The 16,333-nt window shown below is 43.9% G+C and overlaps 1 protein-coding gene across 1 annotated transcript in view; it reads left to right on the top strand.

Annotated features, from left to right (window-relative positions):
- Window positions 1-16,333, top strand: part of LOC141059900 (relaxin receptor 1-like) — a 532,911-nt gene that overhangs the window by 51,006 nt on the left and 465,572 nt on the right. The gene's annotated exons all lie outside the window — the stretch shown is intronic.

Below are 16,333 nucleotides of genomic sequence, written 5' to 3'. Positions count from 1 at the left end.
TAGGGCGCCTCCCCCTCTTTGGTGTGGGCTTCTGCGATGAGCCCGCACCTTTTCCGGCACATTACAGCTGATCTGATCAGCTGTCATGTGCTTCTAACAGCCCTGAGTGGACTCTCAATCCAACATGTTAAATGCCAATGTCAAACTCAGACAGCTGCATTTAACATAGAGGCAGCAGAATCACGTCACAAACCACGTCCATCGGCTCCCATGTCACATGACCTTGGGTTGCCGATGGGTTGACATGACATCACGGGGTCTGCAGGAGACCCCTGAGGTTTCCATTGCCGGATCGCTGTGAGCGCTGCACAGCAGTCAGCACTCATAGCAAGTGAGCAAATCTGCTACATAGAGCAGGGCTGAATCCCTGCTGCGAGTAGCACAAGTGATCAGGAGATCACAGCTTCTAGTCTCCCATGACTATGGAAGCAAGTGTAAAGTAATAAAAAAATATAAAAGTTCAAATCGCCCCCCTTTTGCTCCATTCAAAATAATACAATAAAAAAATTAACATTTGGTATCGCCACGTTCAGAATCACCTGATCTATCAATACATAAAAAGAATTACTCCAATAGGTAAATGGTGTAACAAGAAAAAAAAATCAAAACGCCAGAATTAAATATTTTTGGTTGCTGCAATATTGAAATAATGGGTGATCAAAACATCATATCTACCCCAAAATGGCATCAATAAAAATGTCACCTTGGTGCACAAACAAAAAACCCTCACCAGACCCAGATCCCGAAAAATGGAGACGCTACGAGTCTCGGAAAATGGCGCAATATTTTCATTTTTTTTTTTTACAAACTGTGTTTTTTTTCATCACTTAAATAAAAGAAACATGGACATGTTTGGTATCTAACAACTTGCAATGACCTGGAGAATTATAATGGCAGGTCAGCTTTATTATTTTGCAAAAATGTTTTAAAAAAAAAAAAAAAGGGCTATTGCAATTTGTTTGCAATTTCACCACACTTAGAATTTTTTTTTACCATTTTCCAGTACACGATATGGTAAAATCAATGGTGCCATTCAAAAGTGCAACTAGTCCTGCAAAAAAACAAGCCCTCATATGGCCATATTGATCGAAAAACAATAAAGTTATAGCTCTGGGAAGAAGGGGAGCAAAAAATAGAAACGCAAAAAACGGAAATACCCCTGGTCCCTAAGGGGTTAAGATGATAAGAATGGCTTTTAAGAGATAGTATTGACCTCCTCCTCTGTCTCCAAAATTTTAGACTTCAGACTTTTTCAGCAATACAGCTGAGATCCCAAAGGCTATGTTATCTTTTTAGCATTATGTTATTTAGTAGCCTGCTGATATTTTAGATTTTGGCCATAAATTCCTCACTTCAGAACTCCTTTATATCCACAGTTATCCTGAAGGTAAGTGTGTAGCTTTAATGAGGTCAGTCGAGGCACATACCTTCCGCAACTGGTTTTAAATAGTTCTTTCTACGTGCTCACGGTTTATATCTTTGCTGATATGTATATGACGATTCCAGAATCAATATTTGCCTCTTGCAGTTTATACAGATCTTATAGTGTATAACGCAGCTATACGAATGTTTATGGTAGTCAATAAAAGTGACACCGACTGATTTGCCACCTCAGCGCCTGGATTCTAGCAAAACTATTTTTTCTGTGGCAAAAGGTATTGGAAGAAATGTAATGAAGGATATGTGTCCTGACATACCTTTAGTTGGTTAGTACGGCTTAAGAGATGAAAGGGACTCCAACATATAACAAATTCTGACTGATTAGAGTTGAATTCAAGGATGTAAAAGCATAATAATTTAGTGCGACCACTATCCAGAAATGTCTATGTTATCATCTCTGGATTCGCAGCAAATAATCGTTTTTGCTCATCTGTCAATTCAGTATTTTCAGTTAGTTACAATACTGTGCAAAACATATTTTCCTTAACCCCTTCACCCCGAAGCCTGTTTTCACCTTCCCGACCACGCCAATTTTTACAATTCTGACCACTGTCCCTTTATGAGGTCATACCTCTTGAACACTTCAATGGATCCCACTGATTCTCAGATTGTTTTCTCGTGACATATTGTACTTCACAATAGTGGTAACATTTCTTTGATATGACTTGCGTTTATTTGTAAAGAATATCGAAAATTTTGAATATTTAGCAATTTTCAATCTTTTAATTTTAATGCCCTTAAATCAGAGAGTCATATCACACAAAGTAGTTAATCAACAACATTTCCCACACATCTACTTTACGTCAGCACAATTTTTGAAGCATCATTTTTTTATTAGGAAGTTATAAGGGTTAAAAGTTGACCTGAGATGTCTCATTATTACAACAAAATTTGCAAAACCATTTTTTTAGGGACCACCTTAAACTCGATGTGACATTGAGAGGCCTATATGACAGAAAATACCCCACAGTGACACCATTCTAAAAACTACACCCCTCAAAGTGCGCAAAACCACATTCAAGAAGTTTATTAACCCTTCAGGTGCTTCACAGAAATTAATGGAATGTCGAATGAAAAAATAAACATTTACTTTTCTTTCACAAAGCATTTCCTTTAGACCTATTTTTTTTTTTACTTCCGCAAATGTAACAGAAGAAAATGCACCATACAATTTGTTATGCAATTTCGCCTGATCATGCTGATACCCCATATATTGGGGAAAATCACTGGTTTGGCACATGGCAGGGCTCGGAAGGGAAGGAGCACCATTTAACTTTTAGAATGAAAAACTTGCTGGCATAATTAGCGGACACCATGTCGTGTTTGGAGAACCCCTGATGTGCTTAAACAGTGGAAACCCCAACAAGTGACACCATTTTGGAAACTAGACCCCTTAGGGAACTTATCTAGATGTGTATTGAGCACTTTGAACCCCCAGGTGCTTCACAGAAGTTAATAATGTTAAGCCGTGAAAGCAAAAAAAAATCATATTTTTCCTGCAAAAATCTTTTTTAGCTCCAAATTTTGTATTTTTACAAGGGTAACAGTAGAAAATGGACCCCTAAATTTGTTGGTCAATTTTTCTTTATTTCACCGATACCCCATATGTGGTCGAAAATTGCGTTTCAGGCATACTGCAAAGCTCAGAAGGGAAGAAATGCCATATTGGAGTGCATGACCCACTGGCAGAGCCCGTGGAAGTGCCAGAACAGCAGAACCACCCATAAGTGACCCCATTTTACAAACTAAACCTATCAATGAATTAATGTAGGGGTTGCAGTGATTATATTGATACTACAGATGTGTCACAGACTTTTATACCATTGGGCAGTGAAGAAAGAATAATTTACATTTTTACCAAAAAGATTGTGGGTTGTACGTAAGTTTTACATTTTCATACTGGGAAATGGGTAAAATGGCCTCAAAGTTTGTCCCACAATTTCCGGTGAATGTAGAAATACCCCATATGTGGATGTACAGTACTGCTTAGCCATACGGAGAGACTCGGGAGGGATGGAGCACTGTTTGGCTCCCAGAGCATAGATTTTCCTTGAATAGTTTGCAGATTCCATATAAAGAGCCCCTAAGTGCTACAAATGCAGAATCCTTCCTCAAGTGACCCATTTTTGGAGATTATAACCCTTTTTGAATCTACAGATGTAGTGACGATTTTGACTTCATGGGTGTTTTCCAGAACCAAGCAGCAGTGGATGTTGATGAGTGAAAATTCGCAAACTGCCATTGTAGTGACTGCTACGCGCTAGTGACCAGTACGTTGTAGTGATCAGTACTTTATGCCCAGCTCATGTTTCTGGAAACATGCACATGTAAATTAGGTGGGCTCTCAACACTACATAAATGACAAACATGTGGGCGCTAAATCTGGTCTATGCACACTGGGGCTCAGAAGGGAGGGGGGATTTGGATTTGGGAGAGGAGAATTTGCTGAATTTCTTTTGGGAGGTGAGGAGCCATTTTGCTTTTCCAGAGCCATTGTATTACCAGTAATGTGGAAGCCCACTGTATTTCCATTAAACAATGACAGACCTGAGTGAGGACTTGCTTTTTTTGTGGATTGAGTTGAAGCTTTTATTGAGAACATTTTACATAACATTTATGATCACATTTCATAGTCATTTCCATCTACTGTAAATCTCTGAGTGACATGACAGATGAAAAACCCGAAGTATCCATTCACTATAATGAGGCAGCAGAGATACTCTGGACTCTGTCTGGCCTCCAATCAGCGATGTCCTCGTTGTCCTCGTTTTCAGAACTGCACAAAATTATGGCCGACGGCACTTTTATGCAATCCTAAAAAACATGGACACTGAAGGATCACAGGTCCTATGGCGTCCACAGTGACTCCATTTGCCTCATTATAGGGAATCTTCCTCTGAGGTTTCTGTCTGAATCATGTATTTCAGAGATTTACACAGAAATCCCAATGTAAATACTCATCGTAGAGCGCAGAATAAATGTGCACCGAGCCTTACTGCGATCATTAGGAGGCAGAGTGAAACAATCACCAGCATGTGAAGAATTGGTTTTATTTAATTTTTTACTCCATTCCTCATGCAGTATAAGAAATTAGACGACTTTATTCTTCGGGTCTGTGTGATTACAGCATTACCAGATTTATATTGGGTTTTTATGATTGGCTGCTGTCACACACTAAAAGACGCTTTTTATTGCAAAAAATATATGTTTTGGCACTTTTACGCAATAAAAACTACTTTATAGAAAAAATAATTATTTTTCCATCACTTTATTCTGAGATCTATAACTTTTTTATTTTTATGCTGATGGAGCTGTATGGCAGCTTGTTTTTTGTGGGACAAGTGCGTTTTATTGCAATTTTTTGTCCAGTGGTATGGTGATAGTGCGTTTTTTTTGCCACTTTTTTTTACGGTGTTCACTGAAGGGGTTAACTAGTGGGACAGTTTTATAGAGCGAGTCGCTACAGACGCGGTGATACCAAATGTGTACTTTTATTGTTTATCTTTTTATTTACATAAATGTATTTATTGGAAAAATATTTGTTTGTTGTTCTCTCTATTTTGGGGGGGATTTTTAAAAAATATTTTTACACTCTTAATTTTTATCTTTTTTTTTTTATACTTTTTTACCTTGTTCCAGGATCATATCAATATCTGACAGGCAGGGAAGGAGGTGTCTCAGGTCCTGACCTTTGCAGGCACTGCAAATCCACCATCCCTGAAGGACCACGTGGCCATTTTGTGGACGGGGGTCTGCACAGAGACCATCAGGACAACCCGATCACATTGCGTTGTCCTGATGGAAGCGCACCGACTCCCTGCACAATGCTTCTATATGTCGCTGTCACTAATGACAACAGCATCAGAGGGGTGCTAGCACCAATCGTGGACGTTACTGCAGGGAGTTAACTCTCACACAGAGCTTACACCCGCAGCCGATCGCTATGGCATTCAGCACGAGGCTGCGCAATTCACGGTGCCGTATATATACTGCCATTTTGGGGAACGCAGCTCCCACAAAGCAGTATATGTATGCGCATGTCGGGAAGCGGTTAAAGGGAATCTATCACCAAGTTTGACTGATATGATGTAAGACCACCATCTTTTTCGGCTGATATGTGGCATTCTATAATGCTGTATATAAGCCCCCAACCTGACCTGTAAGAGAAGAAAAATAACTTTTATTATAATCACCTGTGGGGCGGTCCAGTCCAAGGGGTATTGATGCTCTTGGTCCGGCTTCCCCCATCTTCTTACGATCACCTTCCTGCTTCATGTGGATGAAGTGTCTCTGCGTCATCCTCACAGTCTCCTTGGCGTCGTGCTCCTGTGCAGGCGTACTTTTCTGCCCTGTTAAGGGCAGAGCAAAGTACTGCAGTGCACATGCTCCGGGACTCTTTGACCTTTTCTGCACCAGTGCACTGCATTTCTTTGCTCTGCCTTCAACAGGACAGAGAAGTATGCCTGTGCAGGAGCACAATGATGAGGAGACTGTGTGACTGACAAAGTACTGCAGTGCGCATGCTCCGGGACTCTTTGAACTTTTCTAGCGCCTGTGCACTGCATTTCTTTTCTCTGCCTTTAACAGGGCAGAGAAGTATGCCTGTGCAGGAGCACAATGCTGAGGAGACACAGGGTCTCGTCATCCACAGGAAACAAGAAAGAGGATGGCGATCATAAGATGATGGCACCCCTCAGACCGGAATACCCCGCAGGTGAGTATAATAAAAGCTCTTTTTCCTCTCTTACAGCTCGGGTTGGGGGCTTATGTAGAGGTGCTACTAACTGCATTTGTGGCGCCCCTGAGGCTCAGTAGCCACAGAGGTACTGCACCTTCTCCTAAGGTGTAGTGAACCACCACCTAGGTAAGTTGGGAACTCCTTTCCACACTCCAACACCTGCACCCACACACAGGATAGTTCAGCAATGGACCAGATTGCGGCTCCATGCTTAGAGGATAGCAGAGCACCTTTCGTGGGTCCTTGCTTCGTAACACGAGATGTGCTGGGAAGTGGGTGGAGTTAGATATAAAAGAGTGGGAAAGTTTAGAATTACAGGTCAGTCTGACGGGAGGTCAGTCGAGAGAGGAGGCTAGGGGGTCAGTCACTCAGTCAGGAGAGACTGAGGACGGATCCCTAGAAGGAAGGATGGAGGAAGGAGTGCTGCAGCTGCCTCAGTGACCTGAGCCAGCTGGAACGGGAAAGGAACAGAAGGAGAAAGACGTAGAACTGCAACCTAAGCTTCCATAAGAGAGAGAAGGAACAGCGCGGAACGAAGGAGTAGGAGAACAGAGAGGAGTTGTGGGTTGGAAGAGGAACCCTGCCTATAGGTTCTCAGCGCAAGGCCCGGGCCCGGTCCCCGAGGTTGTATGGACACTTATGGTTCTGCAACAGACACCGGTGGAGTAGTTGGCTGTAAATGCACTACTCCCATCCAAGACTTGGGGCACAACAGCAACTGAATAGAGAGCCAGGACTCTGGAGCAAGGAGTCCCCAAGAGAGGCTACAGCTGTCTGTCATACAAGTAGAGTTGTTAGGAACATCTGACAGGAGGAACTCCAGCGTACCACGGTACTGGAGCTCTTCACACTAAAAGGCGCAATAGAGGAGTCGTTCAGGAAAGGTACATGTTGGCAGAGTGTTGGAGAGAAGAAGCCTGACTTGCCCGGGAGGTTGATTGAGTCTCTGCCCCGGAGGGCACGGCACGGAGGCAGGCACCAGTGTGTACCACGAACTGTGAGTAAAGCTTTGGAACTACAAGCCCTGATGTCTTCTAGTCATTGTGCGCCAACACCGCTACATCTGGGTACCCTCCTTTACACTACCTGCACCTATATACTGCCCTGGGGTTACAGCTTCACCTGTGGGGAGCTGCACCATCTATGCTGCAACACATCATTAGCCCCAGAGGATCTGCACACAGCATTGGCTTAACATCTTGTTTGCCAAACATCACAGGTGGCATCACAAACTATTCCATTACACCATTACTTGGGCGCCAAGGGCCATGGACCAGGTCACTGCTGCTGTGACACATCCCACTGACACCGGGCCGGTACCGAGTACCCCACAGCCCTGGGAGGGTGACCCACATTTCCACCTGACAGCAGGGGGTCAGTGGGAGAACAATCAGAGGAGGAGGAAGTCACCAAGCACCACTTCAGAAGGCAGGGTTAGCATGGCCATAATGTGGAAAGATGTGCTCAGCATGCCACAACATCCTGCACCACTATCTGATATGGTCTGTATTAGCAGGAGGCAGCTTTACAACAACATGGTGCAAGAATACTTGTCCAAATGTCTCCACGTACTAAGTGATGTGTCTTTCACATTTAATTTCTGGGTCTCCAAACTGGGAGAAACTGAGCTTGCTCTTTATGCCTTAGAGGTGCTGGCCTGCCCAGAGGCAAGTGTACCGTATAAACGTGTGTTTAATACGGCAGGGGGTATAATCACACACAGACACATCCACTTTTTTGCAGGTCCCCCAATTTTTAATAACCAGTAAAGGCAAAGCAGACAGCTGGGGGCTGATACTAATACTGTGGGTCTGGAAGTTGTTAGCTAGCCATCGGGTTCCTGCAACTGCACAGTAGGAATCCAGAGCCTTGCATTCAGCAGTCTCCCATTCTCCACCGACCGCTCAGGAGCCTGCACAGCAATCCCGGCATTCCAGACGCCCTGCTCAGACCAGCTCTGTGGGTCTGGCTGTTGTTGCCACCTCTGGGCCAGCAATAGCAGCACAGGCTGCTCAGCAGTAAGCTACTTCAGAGGCAAGTCCTCAACTCGCACTACTGGGCATGCTCACGAGACGATCTCCGATTGGTGATCGGGAGTCACATGCTCAGGTCCTTCTCGTGATCTGATTGGTCCATCTCAGGGATCTGGAAGCTTCCAGAAGGTCCCGGCTATAAAAGGTTCGCATGGCCGCTCGGCCATGCGCTAGTATAGACTACTTGCTACATGTGTGAATGATGACGGATGCATGAACCTGCGAATGACTCATTAAGACTCCCCTCCCTCTGATATTACATGTGTGTATAGTCATAGAGTCAGCGCCAGTCAGTGGCATGCTACAGGTGACAGTGCATATCATCACCTAACTAGCGTCCGACAGTCCGCCCCTCCTGGGTACTGTCGCATAGCAGCTGTGTCAGTAGCCGCACTGCAGTCTGCAGCACCTGTAGGCATCTGCTGTAGCGACACCGCATTTCTCTGAGACCTGTGAGTCCAACAGGCTCAGTACTTGTGTTTATGTCTAAGGCATCTCTGTGAAGCTAACAGAGTATGCCCAGTGCACACGGGTGACATTCAACCCGTGTGCGATATACCACCATATTGTGCACCTGCCATTATATAGCAGCAGTTTAACACCTCTGCATGGTGGACCCCGGGCGGCGAACGCACTTTCTATTTTATATTTAGAGCGTTCCACCGTCCCTAACAGAAGGTCCATGGATAATTGCCCCTTCTCAGCATAATCAGACCAGCTCACAGCTGTCTGCTTTCCCTTGCCTGATTATTACAAAATAGGGGGTACCCTAAGCAGTTTTCTTTCATTTATTTATTAACAAGTACAGTAAAATACTCATGTATGGCACTGCTCCTTGCCTCTACTTGGTCCTCCGACTCCTGGATCAAGATTATTATTTTATATTTTTTTTACTTTGTTATTTGAAGTAATTTCCCTATTTAATTTGTTTTTTGGGCAATTGTCCTGCTCTTACACACATTTTGCTTAGGTTTTTAGCACTTAGCTCCTACTACAACCATTTTACAGCACCAAAGTTTGGGTCACCATTTGGGGTCCGGGTCCAGGGTCAAGTTCTGGTACCTGAACCGAACTTTTGGACTACAGATCAGCTGAACGCAATGAATCCAAATTTCCATGGGTCCGTTCATCCCTAGTGTCAACAGGAGCGAATCATGTGTGTCATCAGTGTGTCATTAGTGTGCGCATGTGTGAGACATATGCCAAATAGATACCTGAGTATGTGTAGTTTAGTAGGTTCATGCATAATCTAGTCCTCAGCCCCTTTGGCAGAGATTGTGTATTTATATTATGTGTGACATTTCCTGATAATATATGGCAGTGTCTATTATTAGCAATGCAGTTCCAGATTGATTGACGACTGCAAGCTCTGTCCTGGTGGCTGTATCCTAGTACAGAGAGATACAATTCTTTTTTTTTTTTCAAGTGGAAGTTTATGTCTGTCCGAGCTGTTAGCAACATTATTTTTCTTTCCGCATTCTGATACTGTACAGGCACAATCAGTAATTAATGTAAGGTCACATTATTTTGTGTATAGGATCTCCCAAAGGCTTTGATGTTGTTTTTCTGCCCTTTATGGATACTGAGGAGGGTTCCATTTACCAAAATGGAGTAAATAGATTGTAAAAAGTAGAATCATAGAATGGTAGAGTTGGAAGGGACCTCCTGGGCCATCTGGTCCAACCCCCTTGCTCAAAGCAGGATTCACTAAATCATCCCAGACAGATATCTGTCCAGCCTCTGTTTGAAGACTTCTATTGAAGGAGAACTCACCACCTCTTGTGGCAGCCTGTTCCACTCATTGATCACTCTAACTGTCAAAAAGTTTTTTCTAATATCTAAGCTTTGTCTCCTCCCATTCAGTTTCATCCCATTGCTTCTAGTCTTTCCTTGTGCAAATGAGAATAAAGATGATCCTTCTGCAATGTGACAGCCCTTTAGATATTTGTAGACAGCTATTAAGTCTCCTCTCAGTCTTCTCTTCTGCAAGCTAAACATTCCCAAATCCTGCAACCTTTCCTCATAAGACAGGGTTTGCAGACCGGTCACCATTCTGGTCGCGCTTTTCTGAACTTGCTCCAGTTTGATGTCTTTTTTAAAATGTGGCGCCCAGAACTGGACACAGTATTCCAGATGAGGTCTGACCAAAAAGGAGTAGAGGGCAATAATGACTTCACGTGATCTAGACTGTATGCTTCTGTTAATACATCCTAGAATTGCATTTACCTTTTTGGCTGCTGCATCACACTGTTGACTCATATTCAGTCTGTGATCTATTAGTATACCCAAGTCTTTTTCACATGTGCTGTTGCTTATCCCTATTCCTCCCATTCTGTATATGCTTTTTTCATTTTTATTGCCCAGATGTAGTACTTTGCATTTTTCCCTGTTAAAAACCATTCTGTTAGTTGCTGACCACTGCTCCAGTTTATTTATATCTTTTTGAATCTTCTCTCTCTCTTCTCTAGTATTACCTATCCCTCCTAGCTTTGTGTCATCAGCAAATTTAATCAGTTTACCCTCAATTCCTTCATCTAAATCGTTGATAAAGATGTTGAACAACACAGGACCTAGGACAGAGCCCTGTGGTACCCCACTTGAGACATTCTTCCAACTGGATGTGCAGCCATTTACGACCACTCTTTGCGTCCAATCACTAAGCCAGTTATGAATCCACCTAATAGTTGCCTTGTCCATTCCATACTTAGTCATTTTTATAGAAAATGACTATAGAACATTCTGAACTAGCTGAAGAGCAATGGCGTTGCCTGGGCATAGTAACTAACTACCGTCCTGCTCTCTCCCTCTGCAGCCCAGCTTTCCACCCGCTTTCCCGCATTCTTCCTCAGCAGCCCTGCTCTCCATCCACCGTATCACTCTCTCCCTCGGCAACCCCTGTCTCCACTATCCATCCCACTCTCTCCCTCAGCAGCCCCGCTTTCGCTCTGCAGTCCAGCTCTCCATCCACCGTCACTCTCTCTCCTTCCACAGCCCCACTCTCCAATCACCATCCCACATTCTCCCTTCACAGCTCTGCTGTCTTCCTCCACAGCTCATGTCTCTGCTGGCCATCCCGCTCTCGCTCTCCACTGGCTGTCAACTTCTCTCTCTCTGCAGCCCTGCTCTCCACTTGCCGTCCCACTCTCCACTCGCCGTCCAGCTCTCAGCTAGCTGTCCCGCGCTCTCCCTCAGCAGCCCAGCTCTCCATTCACTTTCCGCTCTCTCCCTTAACAGCCCCACTCTCCACCCACCATCACGCTCTCTCCTGCTGCAGCCTCGTACTCCACCCACCATCCCTCTTTCTCCCTCTGCAGCCTCGCTCTCCATGTGCAGTCCCATTCTATCCCTCCGCAGCCCTGCTCTCCATCCATGTCCTGCTCTCCAAAGCCCTGCTCTCTCCCTCCACAGACCCACTCTCAATGCGCCGTCCCGCTCTATCCCTCCACAGCCCCGCTCTCCATCCATGTCCTGCTCTCTCCCTCGCAGCTCCACACTTCACCCGCATCCCACACTTTCCTTCTGCAACCCTGTTCTCCACCAACCAGTGGGTGGGGCTATGTGGAGTGGATGTGGCTTGATACATACACACACACATACATACACTCAGCTTTATATATATATAAATAGATAGTTTTGATTTTTTCCCTATTGCCCATAGCTCAATTTGATGCCTGTAAGATAGGAACTTTGTATATGGCAGAGCCCAATACACGGAGCCTATATGACTCTTAATTGTGAAGTCCAATGGAATATGAAGGGTTTGTACAAGATTGAAAAGAAAAATCCTAATCTTCTTGTATGATTTTGTATAATTAATTTACATTTTATTGCGTGAAATAAGTATTTGCTACAATAGAAAAACAGAACTTAATAACTGGTACAGAAATGTTTGTTTGTTTGCAATTACAGAGTTCAAACGTTTCCTGTAATACTTGGCTAAGACACTTCAGGATCTTGAAATGCTTCTAATGGAGCCACTCCTTAGTTGCCCTGGCTGTGTGTTTCTGGTCATTATCATGCTGGAAGACCCAGCCATGACCCTTCCATCTTCAATGCTCTGACTGAGGGAAGGAAGTTGTTTGCCAAAATATCATGATACATGACCCCATATATCCTTCCTTCAATACGGTGTGGTCATCCTGTTCCCTTTGCACTAAAACACCCCTAAAGTATAATGTCCCCTCCACCATGCTTCATGATTGGGATGGTGTTCTTGTGGATCTACTCATCCTTCTTCATCCTACAAACATGGCGAGTGGAGTTGATACTAAAAAGTTCTACTTTGGTCTCATCTGATCAGATGACCTTCTCACATACCTCCTCTGGATCATTCAGATGGTCATTGGCCACTTCAAATAGGCCTCGACATGTGCTGGCATGAGCAGGAGAACCTTGCATACCCTGCAGTATTTTAATCCATGTCGACATAGTGAGTTAATAAGGCCTTCTTCACATGTCCTGTTGATTGCTGTACAGAAAAAAACAGTACTGGTAAGATCCATCGTCCGTGTCCGTGTGCCATCCTTTTTCTATGTGGGTGGCATCCGGGTGACATCAGTGTGTCCGTTTTTGTCCAATGCTTTGTGTACATGTGTCCATGTTTCACATCCATGTGCCGTTCATGTGACACATATTGGTCCCTGGAAACAAGCGGCACAGTTCACGCTGTTCCCAGGCGCTGAAAGCAGCTCTCATCAATGTCTCAATTTTCATAAGCAGCCCATGTGAAGTCTATGGCTGGGGCTGATATTAATAATCTGGGAAAAGGGGCATTATTTCAGAAGGTTCCAAGGCTAATAACAGCTCACAGCTGTTTTCCTCCTTGTGAACTTATGTTGGACCCCAGAAAGAGAAATGACGGGACCCCCTATAAATTCAAACCAGCAAAGGCTAAACAGACAGCTGTGGGTTGATATTAGTAGCCTGGGAAGAGGTCAGAGAATTTTCCCCCTCCCCCAGGCTACCAAAATCCCTAAGATGCACCAAATCTGGCTCTTTGCCTCGCTCTTCACACTTGCCCTGTGGCAGTGGCAAGTGGGGTAGAAGGGGTAGGGTTGATGTCACCTTTGTATTGTCAGGTAACATCAAGCCCAGGGGTTAGTAATGGAGAGGTGTCTATAAGATGCTCCCATTACTAACCCCATAGTAAATATTGAAATAAACACAAAGCAAGAATAAAATTCTTTATTTGAAATAAAACAAAACACCCTGTTTTACACATGTATTGAAAAAAAATAAAGCTATACACATCTTTTGCCTATTCCATTAAAGCCCCTGTCCTCTGTAAAATACAGAAAATAATAGACAACCATTATATTCGCCTTATGCCTAATCCACCAATGCCCATATCCCCTGTAAAAGAATAAATAAACACCCATATCCCTCACCTGTCCAAAGTGGAGATTAGCAATACTGTCCCACGCTGTAATCCATCTCTGTGATATCTGGTTTACAACCTGACCGGTGCCATGATGCTACTGTCCAGACTGAAAACCAGGAGACACTGAGGTTCAGCGAGCGTAGCTTCAGTGATGAGCGGTGACATCACTGTATGCCAGCACGATGAACTGCATTGACCTCAATGATGATAACCGCGAGCGTCGTGAACTGCACATGCAGCAGCTCATTGTGTTCTGCTTTTCAGAGTGAATGGTCTCATCATTGCTAATCTTCACTTCAGACAGGTGAGGGATATGGTTGTTTATTATTTTTATTTTTTTGACAGGGGACAAGGACATTAAAGGAATAGGCATAAGGTGAGTATTATGATTGATTATTATTTTCATTCTTTTACAGAGGACAAGGGCTTGAATGGAATGGGTGTAACTTTTGTTTTCTAGTTTTAAATATGTAAAACAGGGTGTTATCAACACACAGCTGTCTGTTTAGCCTTTGCTGTTTTGAATTTATAGGGGGACTGTACGGTGACCCCTCCTCAAGGGGGGGTACTGTTGTGAAATCTCTTTCTGGCCTACCTCTGGTTACTGCTAAAGGTGGTGGAGCTGGTCAGGTTGACTGAGGGGTTGCGAGTTCTCTTTCTGTGCTCCCTCTGGTGGTTCCTGGAGGTAATGGAGCTGATCTGGTTAACAGAGGCTTGCTACCTGATAATGAGGACGACGATTGGAGATCTGGGGTTTCAGACTGGATTTAAGACAGCTGACTCCCTTTATCCTTGCTGGTGATTTTTTCCTGCCTCCTGAGGTCTTAGTTTCCAGCTCAGTCCCTGCAGGCTCAGCTAAGTGTTCTTTTGCTATTCTGTTCACATTTGATCTGGTTTTGTCTATTTCAGTTTTGTGTGGGTCAGCCAGCTCCGGCTGAGGCTGTGCTGAATCACCATCCATATGTTACTGCTTGTGCCAGTTTGTTTTTGTCCCTTATTAGATTGGTATATTCTGAAAGCAGAGCAAAAAGAGACCAGAGTGCTGATATAGTGGGCAAAGTCGTGCGACTTCAGTATTTTTGCATCAGACGTGTTGGACCTTTTTGCGTGATTGCAGGCAGTGTCTTTCCTTTCCCGTCCTGTTTAGTCAGTGTGGGCCCCATCGTTTGCTCAGTCTATTTTCCTACCTTCGTTTGTGTTTTCATCTTGTCTCACCAACAATATATGTTTGTGGGCTATCTATTCCTTTGGGGTCTGCTCTGGGGCAGTTTAGATTTCCCCTTTCTTGCTTTAGGCTTAGTTAGCTCTCCGGCTGTGCCAAGGCGTCTAGGATCATCATAGGCACGCTCCACAGCTACAGCTAGTTGTGTGGATAGGATCAGGGGTCTGCAATCCGCTTAGTTACCAACCTCTCTGGTTTTCTGTGGCTTAGCATGGGCTTGCTCTCCTCCTCGGTGACCCAATCATAACAGAATCACCAGCCAAACCGCAGACTCTAGGGTACTCAAAAGAAGGAAAGAATTATTAAAAAAAAGAAAAAAAGGTGTCAGAATTTTTTTATATATTTTTTCCTCTTTTTCTCTGGGGCCGTAGGAGGATTTTTTTTCTTTAATGGAGATTAAGCAATTGTCTGATTGTGTTGAGCAGCTCGCTGCTGAAATGCTCGCTCAATCATCTGCTGTTGAACCAAAAATCCCTACTCCTGATGTGTTTTCTGGGGATCGGTCTAAATTTTTGAATTTTAAGAATAATTGTAAAAAATTTCTTGCCTTGAAGCTTAACTCATCGGGGAGCTCTGTGCAGCAGGTTAAAATTGTCATCTCCTTGCTGCACGGTGATCCCCAGGATTGGGCTTTTTCTCTGACACCTGGAGATCCTATTCTGACTAATGTGGATGCATTTTTTCAAGCTTTGAGGTTGTTGTATGATGAACCTAATGCTATCGATCAAGAAAACCTTATTGGCTTTGAACCAGGGTCAGGATTCTGCAGAGTTATATTGTCAAAAATTCAGAAAGTGGGCGGTCTGTTATGAATGGGAAACCGATGTGGAAAAACAAGACAACAAGCTAAGTCTCAGAAAACCAGAGAAGTTGGTATCTATGCAGATTGCAGATCCCTGATCTCAACCGCACAACTAGAAGCAGTCGTGGAGCATTCCTATGTTGGTCCTAGACGCCTCGTCACAACCGGAGAACTACATAAGCCTAAAGCAGGAAAAGAGGAAAACTAACTGCCCCAGAGCAGACCCCAAAGGAAAGACAGCCTCCCACATGTATTGACTGTGAAACCAGATGAAAATACAAACAAAGGCAGGAAAATAGGACAGAAAAGGAAAGACACTGTCTGCAATCTTCCAAAAACAACCTACAAAAATATTGTCCAACACTTCTGATAGCAAAATTAACCCTGAAGTCACTAGACTTCTAAACCTATATCAGCACTCTGAAATATTCAGAGACAGAGCAAAAAAAAGAGGCCAATCTAATAAGGGACAAAAAGCAGATTGGCAAATACTGATTAATAGGAGTGGAATTTCAGCATAGCCCCAGCAGGGGCAGGCTGATTACACAACAAACTGAATTGACCAACAAGCACAATTGTGAACATTAGCAAAATACAAACATAACTTGAGAAGACTGGAAGAGAGCTGAAGTCCTGGACCTGAGAAGCAGACTGAATAACCAGCACCCGGATAGGGCTTCGGCTGTCTTATATCCAGTCTGATACTCCAGAGATCCAA

The sequence above is a fragment of the Dendrobates tinctorius genome, unplaced genomic scaffold (genome assembly GCF_039654945.1).
Source record: "Dendrobates tinctorius isolate UK_male_01 unplaced genomic scaffold, ASM3965494v1 ptg000231l, whole genome shotgun sequence".
Classification (NCBI taxonomy): Eukaryota; Metazoa; Chordata; class Amphibia; order Anura; family Dendrobatidae; genus Dendrobates; species Dendrobates tinctorius.
Note: the sequence above shows the minus strand (reverse complement) of the source record. Positions and strands in the feature narration are given on the sequence as shown.